This window comes from Saimiri boliviensis, chromosome 9 (genome assembly GCF_048565385.1).
Source record: "Saimiri boliviensis isolate mSaiBol1 chromosome 9, mSaiBol1.pri, whole genome shotgun sequence".
NCBI lineage: Eukaryota > Metazoa > Chordata > Mammalia > Primates > Cebidae > Saimiri > Saimiri boliviensis.
The window spans coordinates 2,869,595-2,882,439 of NC_133457.1; positions in this window are offsets into that span (position 1 = coordinate 2,869,595).

Here is a 12,845-nt window from a genome sequence, read left to right on the forward strand (position 1 = left end):
TATTTCTTTTCTTTATTTTTGGAAATACAAAATAGATCTGAAAGGCTATAATGTATTTTTAGATCTCTACCATTAGCTGTAAACAAATATGTTCCCTTCATTTTTCAACATTCTGGTCATGTTCCTTTAGAGGAAGTCTGGTTTATCAGTGTTTTTTAAATTGGTGCACAGTACCGAATAACACATTCAATTTGCTCCATCATGAAAAATACGTTGGCCATCACCTCTCTTGCCCTGCATTATACTTCTATGAATACAGTATAAGATTAAATTAACACATTTTGACAGTCAGATCACATTTACTCTTATAGAAATTAAATCAATTAACACCACTAGGTCAAAATTTTGTATATGTAGTGATACTAATATAGGTATTATATGGTGGCTCAAGCCTGTAATCCCAGCACTTTAGGAGGCCGAGGCGGGTGGATCACGAGGTCAAGAGATCAAGACCATCCTGGTCAACATGGTGAAACTCCGTCTCTACTAAAAAAAAAAAATACAAAAAATTAGCTGGGCATGGTGGCACGTGCCTGTAATCCCAGCTACTCGGGAGGCTGAGGCAGGAGAATTGCCTGAACCCAGGAGGCGGGGGTTGCGGTTAGCCGAGATGGCGCCATTGCACTCCAGCCTGGGTAACAAGAGCGAAACTCCATCTCAAAAAAAAAAAAAAAAAAAAAAAATAGGTATTATATGACTTTTACTTGTGCAGTTCAATTTTTGACTCATTTTACTCTTTTATTCCAGTGTTTTTGGATTTGGTTTGTTATCTAACCTATTACCTCGCATTCTATGTTTTCATATAAATTATAATCAATATGACAAGAACTAAAATTTTAAGTGAGGATCACTAGCAGAGGAGCCCCTCAGTAACCTAAGGAAGTGAGAATTTTACTCTAGAAATAAGCTGATGGTGTTATACACATCATAAATTTAATTGTACCCACTAAGCAAATGGAGCCAATATGTTTTATACTTACTTTCTTATTAAAACAACTTCTAGTCGATTTGTCTTAGATAATCCAAATAGTTTCATGTTCAAAAAATTGAGGCAGTATATATGTGTGTGTGTGTGTGTGTGTGTGTATACACACATATATATCTATACTGCCTCAACTTATATATATATATATATATGTGTATATATATATGTGTGTGTGTGTGTATATATATATATATATATATATATATACATACGCATATATCTATATACTGCCTCAATTTATATGCACACATACCCACACACACACACACACACACACATATACACATATGGAGAGAGGGAGGGAGGGAGAAAGAGAGAAAGAGATACTTAGATAATTTTCCTGCAAATAATTGCTTTGCTTATGAAAAACTTGTTAATAGCTCGAAATTATTTCCTTTCTATCTTCCTCAAGTTCTAATGTTTCAGATTTTGTTATCCCATAATTATGCACAGGTGGTCTTTTCTTTAGAATCCCTTATTTTTAATATTATTCTTCTAATCTTATACATTTTGTGCATTTTTATATCTATAAAATGTCTTCTCTTTCATAAATTTTATTTATTGTCAGGCATGAAAAAAACAAAACATTTTTATTCACTGTCCGTTGCAGTAGACACTGGTATTTTCCTTGTAAAGAAATTCAAAATAATGATTGAAATTTAGAATTCATGGAGCTCTTCCATTTCAAGATGGAAGATTAAACATAACATTTTTCTCTTTATCATTTTAAGTCCCCATTAAAATGGTAGACACAGGTTAGAAGAAGGTGAACGTTTATAGCAATAAATAGAATAAGAACAGTATATTTCTAGACAAGAGCTTTCTTCAAGTTTCTTAAAGTAGGAAGTGAAGTCATTTCCAAGGAAACGGTGCAGAAGCAATCTTCTCTGAGGATGAAAGAGATACTGGTGAAGACCAGGAAGGAGCACAGGCACTACCCTCTCTTACCTTTCACCTCTCACCGCCTCTCCCACGAAGAGGATTGCTGCTGTAACGTTGGCGTTCACTGACCCTTGACTGACCATGTGAGATAGCCCTTTCCCCGGGCAGGAAAATAACTCAGACAGCTACTTAGTCATTTGGGATAAAACGGTGAGAAAACAGGAAATTGATGACATGTTTACAAAACCTGAATTCTGGTAGGGGACTCAATCACGCACCAAAAGCAACTAAAATTAAAACAGTATTTGAAGTAATTTTTGATAGAAAAGGACCTGTTGCCATGAGAACAAACAATAGAGATATTTGATATATCCTGGCGTAATTTCATGAGAAGGTGGAAATGTAACTGCCTTCTGAAAAATCAGCTAACTAGCAAATAGAGCAAGAGCATCCCTGGTGCTGGGAATCGTGTGTATAAAACACAGTGGGAGGAAGGTGCTGGGAAGGTTCAACATTATGACAGAAGGTCAATGAGACTAGAACACAGAAAATGAGAAATGTGGGTCAGACCAAAATGTGTAGTGTGGCACAGGGCACGCTGAGTTAACGGGGCGTAGAGTACAGGGTAAAACTGTTTTCCTTTAAAACTGAGAAGTCGTTGGTGAGAAGTTTCACGCCACCTAAGTGCTCCTTTAGTTGTTGAGAACTTGTTGAAATTTTTTAAAAATTACGTTTTATTTTGTTTTACGTCTTTGAACTTTTAGCGTTATCTAAACCTGTTGCCTTAAAATTTTATAGCATGTCTACAATGACCAACTGATTTTTTTTATTTAGTTGGGAAATTAGTGGGACCTTAAAATGACCGTCCTTTATATTAAATTATATTCATTATTTTTATTTTCCCTCACTTTTTTGTTCCTTCTTTCAAACTCTTTATAGATATTTTTAATTGGCTGCATTAAATTACATATATTACATGATTACATAAATTACATAAATATGCATATAATAAAATTTACTCATTTTAATTGCATAATTTAATGAGATTTGACAAATTCAAAATCTCATGTGACTGCCCCCACAATCAAGATATAGGACATGCACATTACTTTTAAAGTTTCCCATTGCCCGTTTTGCAATCAAACCCTTACTCCTGTATCCATCTCCTAGCAAACTCTGATTGGCTTCTGTCACTATAGCCTTTTCTGTTCTAGAGTTTCATATAAATTCAATCTTACATGATATAATTATCAAGCAGCTCCAAAGCAACATCAACACTGTGAGTGAAGCTGCTAGATTAACTTGCCCCAGGCTCGTACATTTAATCAGTAAGAAGAGAGTGTCCCAGTTGCATTTGAAAGTTTATTACACACGACACAGCAAGAATTATGAGGTTCATGCTCTCATCCACTCACCTTGTTCCACTAAATCTCATGCTGGTGGTGTGAAGGCAGGCCCAGCAGGGGGCTGCACACCAGCGGGTCTATGTAAACCCAGAGTTTAGCACATCTCCAATCTTTTAAATGGACCGTTGCTGGTAAAAGTGAACAACCTTTAACCCAAGTGGAAGAAAATATCTTTATCATACTAGTCAGTAAACAGATCTGTCCTCTGATAGGAAGGGGCATACTATCTCTTCCTTCTGAGGACTTTGAATAACAAACATCCTTAAGAAGAGAATCTTCCGTAAAAGTTGTTGCAATGTGTGGAAATGCCGTTGTAAATTGTCTCCCAAGATTTCTGAATATGGCTTACTTAATTACTGTAATATTTTGTCATTCCTTCTCATTAAGGTTTACATCAATGACTTGCTTCTTTTAATTCCTAGGTAGTACAAGTATGCCTTGTCTTATTGCACTTCACAAATACTGGACTTTATCATTATTATTATTTTTTTAACAAAGTCAAGTTTAATGGGAACCTTGCATCAACAAAAGAATATCAATGTCACTTTTCCAAGAGTCTGTGTTCACTTCATGTCTCTGTAACATTTTGGTAATTCTTATATTTCAAATGTTTTCATAGTTATAACGTCTGTTATTGTGATCTGTGATCAGTGCTCTTTAATGCTACTGCAATTGTTTTGGGGAAACACCAACTGTGTCCATATGAGACAATGTTAAATGTTGTATGTGTTCAGACTATTCCACTGACCAGCCATTTCTCCATCTCTCTCCCTTCTCTTGGGTCTTGCTAGTCCCTGAGACACAACACAATTTAGATATTAGACCAACTAGTAACCCTACAGGCTTCTAAGTGTTCCAGTGCAAGAAAGAGTGGCACATCTCTTACATTAAATCAAAACTAGAAATAAGCTTCATGAGGAGGACATGTCAAAACCCAAGATAGGTAGAAAACTACTCCTCTCGTGCCAAACATCCAAGTTGTGAATGCAGAAGCACAGCTCTTGTAGGAAAACAGACATCAAATATGCTACTTGAGTGAACAGATAAATACTAAAGAAGTGAAACAGCCTTACTGCTGATATAAAGAAAGTTTTATTGGTATCGATGGAAGAAGAAAGAAGCCACATTTCTTAAGCCAAAGAAAGCCTCACCCAGAGCAAGACCCTAACTCTCTTTAATTCAGTGAAGGCTGAGAAAGGTGATGAAGCTGCAGAAGAAAAGAGTGAAGCTAACAGAGGTTCATAAACGTGAAGGAAAGAAGCCACCTTCATAACATGCAAGTACAAGGTGAAGCAGCAAGTGCAGATCTAGAAGCTTCAGCAAGTTATGCAGAAAATCTAGCTAAGATCACGATGAGGGTGACCACATTAAACAACAGGTTTTCAAAGCAAACAAAACAGCCTTCTGTTATAAAAAGTTGTCATTTAGGACTTCCACAGCTCGGCTTCTAAGTTTAAAAGGACAGGTAAACTCTCGTTGTAGGAACTAACGCACTGGTGACTTGAAGCAGAAACCAGTGCTCATTTACCATTTGTCAAATTCCAGGGCCTTTCAGATTTATGCCAAATCTACTCTGCATGTGCTGTATCAATGGAAGAACAAAGCCTGGATGGCTGCACATGTGCTTATAGAGTAGTTTATTGAAACTTTAAGCCCACTGTTGAAATCTACTGCTCAGAAAGAAAAAAAAATATTTTAAACCCTTGAGATCTATTGCTCAGAAAAAAATACAGATTTCAAAGTATTATTTCCCATTGATAATGCACCTGATCACCTGAGTGCTCTGAGGGAAATGTACAAGGAGAGGAGTGTTTTCATGACTGCTAACACAACATCCATTCTGCAGCTCATAGATCAAGGATTATTTCCACTCTCAAGTCATATTAGTTAAGGCTTTATTACTCATAGGCTATAGTTGCCATAGTTGCTTCTCTGATAGATCTGAGAAAAGTCTACTGAATACCTTCTGGAAAGAATTCACCTTTCTTGATGCCATTAACAACATTCATGATTCATTGGAGAAGGTCAAAATATCAACGTTAATAAGAGGTTGGAATAAGTTGATTTGAATCCTCCTGAATGACTTGGGGAGATTCAAGACTTCGGTGGAGGAAGTAACTGCAGCAGTGGTGGACATAACAAGAAAACTAGACTCAGAAGTGGAGCCTGAAGACGGAATGGAATGGCTGCAGTATGATCACACTTAAACAGGTGAGGGATTGCTTTTTATGGATGAGCAAAACAAGTGGCTTATTAAGATACAATCGACTCCTGGGAAAGATGTGGTGTGCGTTATTGAAATGTCAACAAAAGATTTAGACTATTACAGCAACTTAGCTGATAAAGCTGTGGCAGATTTTGAGAGGATTGACTCCAGTTTTGAAAGAAGTTCTGTCAGTAAAATGCTATCTAACAGCACAGCATGCTGTAGAGAAATCTTCCATGAAAGGAAGGGTCAACAATGGGAAAATTTCGTTGATGCTTTATTTTAAGAAATTTCCATAGCCACCCCAATCTTCAGCAACTACCACTGAGATCATCAGCATCCATCAACATCAAGGTAAGACCCTTCACCTTCAAAAAGATTGTGACTTCAAGAAGACTCAGGTAATCATTAGTATTTGTTAGTAAAATAAATAAATAAATAACTGGCTGGGTATGGTGGCTCACACCTGTAATCCTAGCACTTTGAGAGGCCGAGGCAGGTGAATCACCTGAGGCCAGGAGTTCAAGGCCAGCCAAAATGGCAAAACCCCATCTCTACTAAAAATACAAAAAATTAGCTGGGTATGGTGGCACATGCCTCTAGTCCCAGCTATTCTGGAGGCTGAGGACTTGAACCAGGGAAGCAGAGGTTGCAGTGAGCTGAGATCATGTCACTGCACTCCAGCCTGGGTGACAGAGTGAGACTCCATCTCAAAATAATTTCAAAAAGTAATTAAGGTATGTGCAAATGAAAAAAGGACATGGGGCTGACCCCCCAGTTAGCAATACAATGTTATTTAAAATAATTTTTTCTCTTGACTTGTATCTATTCTTTCCAGAAATCTGGTGGGATTTTTTTAAATTTTTTTTTTCTTTTGGAAATAAGAAAAATCTAGCTTGTGTGACTTAATCAAGACAAAATTACAGACATAATTTAGAGCGGCTCAGAGATTCAACAAATAATTAACTCATCAAATCCCAGGAGATGAAAGAATTCCAGGTGACAATATAACGTGCTATGAGGCTGGTTTGAGTAATTTTCAACAATGTCTTTATTAAGAAGATTTATTTTAGAAAAAGATTCAATGCACATGGTACATGCATAATGGAGGGTTGTTCCATTGAAAGAGTGAAAGTCATAAAGGTACTGAGACATGAGAAAGCATGACACACGTCGGAAGCCTTGGGCTCTTCATTTAGACAATCCTATAAAAATGTTGGTTGGAAAAGAGGTGAGCACTGAGAAAGAGAGGGAGGAGGAGTCAGCCAGGAAAGGTCTTAGAAATCATCCTAAGGCATATAAATTTCATGCTGAAAATGATGAAACACCATCAATGTTATGACTTCCATATTATGATAACAATCTGTTCAGCTTATTTTATCTCTAAGTTAGTCACATTAAACATTTTATGATATCACGTGGTGTCTAAAATCAAAGATAAGCAGTCTGGAAGTTTTTGTTTTCACAAAATCCATAACATAAAATTCCAGTCTTTGCTGAGGCTGAGAAAAGGAAACAGAAACTATTTTTGTTGTTGTTGTTGTTTTTTGAGACGGAGTTTTCGCTCTTGTCACCCAGGCTGGAGTGCAATGGCGCGATCTCGGCTCACCGCAACCTCCGCCTCCTGGGTTCAGGCAATTCTCCTGCCTCAGCCTCCTGAGTAGCTGGGATTACAGGCACGCGCCACCATGCCCAGCTAATGTTTTGTATTTTTAGTAGAGACGGGGTTTCACCATGTTGACCAGGATGGTCTCGATCTCTTGACCTCATGATCCGCCCGCCTCGGCCTCCCACAGTGCTGGGATTACAGGCTTGAGCCACCGCGCCCGGCTGAAACTTTGAAGCAGAAAACTAAGGGAATGTCCTGTCCTGTATCCGGTGTGACTTGCATACGCTGTTCCCTTTTTCTGCAAATGTTTTCTCCTTCGAGAAACCTTTCTTGGCTCTGATACCACCTTATACAGATCTCATCTAAAAACTTAAGGCTGTGTGTCCACGCGTCTTTTGCTCTCTTAGCTCTGCACCGAAGCTAATCATCCCGCTGGCTGTAAATTCGCACGGAACAGTTACACTAGAGTCATTTCACGTTATGTTATTAAATATTATATGGTTAACATACCCAGCTCTCACACCGGCAGGGATCGAGGGATCTCAGCGGTGAGCCTTAGGCGTGCTCACTCATGTGGGCTTTCCCGGGAACACCCTTCTGAGGACTCAGGCGTGGTCTGCTGGACACTCGCCCACACCTGCCCCCTGCCTTCTCCCTCATCATGTCAGAGCTGGGAACGTGAATCCATGTCCCGCAAACCCTTGTGCCGGCTGGATTCCAGCTGGACCTGCCCATGACAGGCGCTTGCGAGAGATTAAAAGGCAAAAACATGGGGAAGATGTTCTGTTTTTTTTTTTTTTTTTTCCTGCTTTTGGTGGAGGAGTCAAGACAGTGGAGACGCCCAAGCTTCTGATCTGCCCTGCGGTGGTTCTCTAAGTCTCGCATGCAGCGGTTACAGCAGCGGCAGCGGCAGCTCCCAGGAGTGTCAGCGGAATGCTCGTTCCTGGGCATCCTGGACGTCTTCCTTTAGGCTTCTCCGGCCATAAGGTCAGTCGTGGTTTCCTGCAGTCTCTCTCTCTGAAAAATAGCACTTTCACATTTTTGCTGCTCTGGCCATTTCATAACCTCCTAATCATTTTCCTGTTTTAAAATCCCCTTGGCTTGCTATAGATACGACGACTAGTGTAATGCAGGGGAGAAAAGATGGTGGCATTGAATAGGATGGCGGCAGTGGTGATGGAGACATGTCCAGAGTGCAGCTGCGTTTTGCAGCAAGCCCATACGACTTGCTGATGGATTGGATGTAAAAAGAGAGGTAAGGAAAAGAATCATAGATGAGTTTTATGTTTTGATTTGATAATTGGGTATATTTACTGAGATAGAGAAGAACTGAGAGAAAAATAAAACAACAAGCGGGGCGCAGTGGCTCAAGCCTGTAATCCCAGCACTTTGGGAGGCCGAGGCAGGTGGATCACGAGGTCCAGAGATCGAGACCATCCTGGTCAACATGGTGAAACCCCACTTCTACTAAAAATACAAAAATTAGCTGGGCATGGTGGCGCGTGCCTGTAATCCCAGCTACTCAGGAGGCCGAGGCAGGAGAATTGCCTGAACCCAGGAGGCGGAGGTTGCGGTGAGCCGAGATCGCGCCATTGCACTCCAGCCTGGGTAACAAGAGCGAAACTCCGTCTGAAAAAAAGTAAAAATAATAATAAAAATAAAATAAAAATAAAACAATAAATGTAACTGCACTGAAATTACATCTACGAGCATTTGGAATATCAGAAAATGCCTTATAGAAGCAGCCTTTATAAAATTAGCATAGCTGAAGAAAAAGAGAAGAAAGAGACCATACTTAATAACATTTTAAAAGGCAGATTAGATTAGCGGCCTCCAGAGTGAGTTCCAGAATCCGACCATTTTATTAGGATTTTGTGTTAAGAATTTTATTTTTAATTCACAAATATAGTAATAATTGCATAAACACACATGTGCCTACCACACAAATTGACAAGGGAGAGTGAAAAGAAATAAGGATAATAATATCATCTACCACCTACTGTTCTATTACATTTGCTTCAATTCCTTTTTATGCATAAAAGAAACAAAGCATTACAGTTAAAGGTGTCCTCTGTATCCTATCCTTCGCATTTGTTTCCCCTACTATCATGAATAAAACTAAGAGTCTATTTTTCAGTCTGTATCTTCATATTTTGAATATATATATATATACACATCCATGAGCAATACATAACTTTATATGTTCTTTCAATTTTACCTCTTCTGTGTGTTTGTCTATATACACACAGGATATATATACATATATAAATATGTATATATGTATACACACATACATATACATATGTGAGCATATTTACATATACATATGTATATTTGTGTATATACATGTGTGTTTATATATATACATATATATGTGTTTATATATACATATATGTATATGTATATGTACATATATATGTGTATATACATATATATGTATATGTATATACACTTACGTGTATATATACATATATATGTATATACACATATGTGTATATATACATATATGTATAAACACAAACGTATGTATACACATATGTGCACGTACATATACATATATGTGTATATACATATATGTATATATAAACACACACATACATACACATACACATATATGTGTATATATATATACATATTCCTACAGATTTTTAAAAAGTTTTTATAGCTAAGTGGTTGTGTATATAGCTGTATAATAATTTTCCCAAGTTTTTGAACTCCCTAACCGTTAGTTTTCTCATCCATCACGTGGGACAAAATGATATAACACCTATCTGATAGGCTAATTTGAAGATCAAAAGATTTCATCGATGTGAGGCTTGGCAACCAGAGTCTGACAAAATGCTATGCCCCTAATAAATGCAGGCTATGGTATAGCAGGGATGCTGGGGAAAGAGTCTTAAGAAAGGTCCAGTGGGACTGCTATGTGGCCTGGTGATATGGGACCTTTAAACTATGTCTGCTCTGCCAATATGCTTTCAATAAACTGTACTATCTGTGGATATTGCCAATGGTTAAACTGTTCTGTTGTATCCTATTTGACTGTGAGGCTCCAAAAGTCAAACTGTGCTAATCTGTGCTAATCATCTTTGTATCACTAGCACCTAATGGAGTGCCTGGTATAGAAGAGGATTTTAGTAAATATGTGCTAATGAATAAATGAATGAAACCTATTATACCTACCATGCAAACAAAAAATTCTTTTATACGTGAAAAATAACTGAAAGCATTTTTTTAGAGCAAATTTACGAAAACAAACAGTTTAACATTACAGTTGATACGAGTACTATCACTCGCTGTTTGAACTTCTCACAAACTACAAACCTAAATGTCCCGATATAATAACTGAATGTTAAAGAAAAGAAGGAGAGGCAAGGAAAAAAGAAGTTGATAAAACACTACAGAATGCTCCCTAAACAAGGGAACCCCTGTTTGCGTGTCATACGTATTATGTAAAAATAATTCATTCATGAAATGGAGTAGCAACTAATTCATTTGCATACACAAAACACTGTGTATTTTGTCATAAAAAACACAGCATAGCAATGATTTTACCTGTATTTAGTAATTTTGAAATGAGTGTTTCAAACATTACCATTTCACTGTACACATTCATGGAATTTATGACTCAGAACATGTTTTTAAAATAGTGCTTTATTTCAAAGTACTGTTTTCTGTAATGTGCAAATATTTAAACAAGTTAAATATAAAACTTTCACTCATACTTTTAACGGATGTGGTATTTCAATCCATTTGTGTCGCTGTAAATCACAACAAAATTTCCTAAGTTAGATGGATATTGAGTCATGTAAGTAACACACAAAAATCAATTGCAGTGACAGTTTGGCTAAATATAGAGTGCACTAAATATGTGGTAGGCATCCACACATTATAGAAACTAGACATTCAATCCTATGTAGTCATTAGTAAACTCCAGACAAATGCCTCTATATCAACATCACTAAAAAATCAGTCACAACAGCAACGACAATGAAATTGCTGCACGATGAAAAGGTTTCCTAATCGCAGATGATAATCAGATTATTTTGAACAAAGCTAAACACCAAAACAGTTCAACGTAATTTAGTTATTGGGAAACTTCTTGATATGTGTTTTTAATCAAAGCAAATTTAGTGGGAGAAATTATTCTCCAAATTTTATCACAAGTTAATTTATAAATTACCTCCTGCTCATCCCTATTCTTCATTTTAAGTCTGTATTTTAAATGTTATGCTACTCAGATTTGATTAATAAAATGTCACATCTCTAAATGTTGACGCATTGCATACATGATTACAGTTTTAGATGCATGGCATATATTGGCATTTCAAACACATCTAAAACTATTATCAATATCTTGAGACTCTCTTTTCTGTTTGTTATGTTTCTTTTCTTTTTTGAGATACGTTCTGTCTGTTACACAGGCTAGAGTGCAGTGGCATGATTTTAGCTCCCTGTGGCTTCAAACGCCTGGGCCCAAGTGATTCTTCCACCTCAGCCTCCCTAGTATGGGGGACTACAGGAACACACCAACATGCCTAGCTAGCCTTTTTTCTTTCTTTCTTTTTTTTTTTTTTTTTTTTTGGAGAGACAGAGTCATTGCCCAGGCTGTTTTCTAGATGTCCATAAAAACAAATGAACCCTGCAAAGTGTTCCAGAAAAGGTTTTTCTTTTTCAGAATATAATTATATTCTCCAAGTAGCAAGTTAGAATATATGGCATATATTTGCCACTAAACCTTGCAGTTAGAAATGTAAACCCTAAATCAACTAACAGAGTCCTATCTCAGCTGCTAAATAGAATTATTTATAACACCTTTGGAATAGAATTCTGTGAGCTACACTTAACCATCTGGCATTTTGCTTCCTGCAGACAATTTGCAGTAGTGTATAAAAATATTTTGTTTGTGTTTTTGTTTCTTATCAAACAGATATGCTAAAATTCTGTTTAGAGAGTAACAGCATTTATTAGAACTTTCTTTCTTTTCTTTTTTTTTTTTTTTTGAGACAGAGTTTCGCTTTTGTTACCCAGGCTGGAGTGCAATGGCGAGATCTCGGCTCACCGCAACCTCCGCCTCCTGGGTTCAGGCAATTCTCCTGCCTCAGCCTCCTGAGTAGCTGGGATTACAGGCACGTGCCACCATGCCCAGCTAATTTTTTGTATTTTTAGTAGAGACGGGGTTTCACCATGTTCACCAGGATGGTCTCGATCTCTTGACCTCGTGATCCACCTGCCTCGGCCTCCCAAAGTGCTGGGATTACAGGCTTGAGCCACCACGCCCAGCTATAACTTTCAAAATAAGGTCAATTTGCAGCAGTTTGATATAGAAGTAAACACAAATTATTAATATTAATAAAATACCAGCACATATACTGAAAGCATCTAAGAAATTCAAAATATAGACCAAGTAATGACCATATGAGTGGTAACATATTGAATAAAGGTCCTTTGAAGAAGTTGGAGACTTATGATTACTGAGTGGGCTAGATAAGTAAATAATTATACATTTTTATTGAAAAATATATGTAGTTCATTAAAATAGGGACTCTAACTCCACTTCTCTATCTAAGCTTCTATTCAGATGCCAAGTTTGTAGTTTAATTAGAACAAAAGACCGACATTAACTTCAATGCAACATAATAATTCATAATAATGATTGTATATTAATCTCTTGAGCTTGCAGGAATATAGCACATGACATATGGCATAGTACAGGCACCTGTGTGATCCTTTAGGGACTTAGGTGGTGCATATTAATTA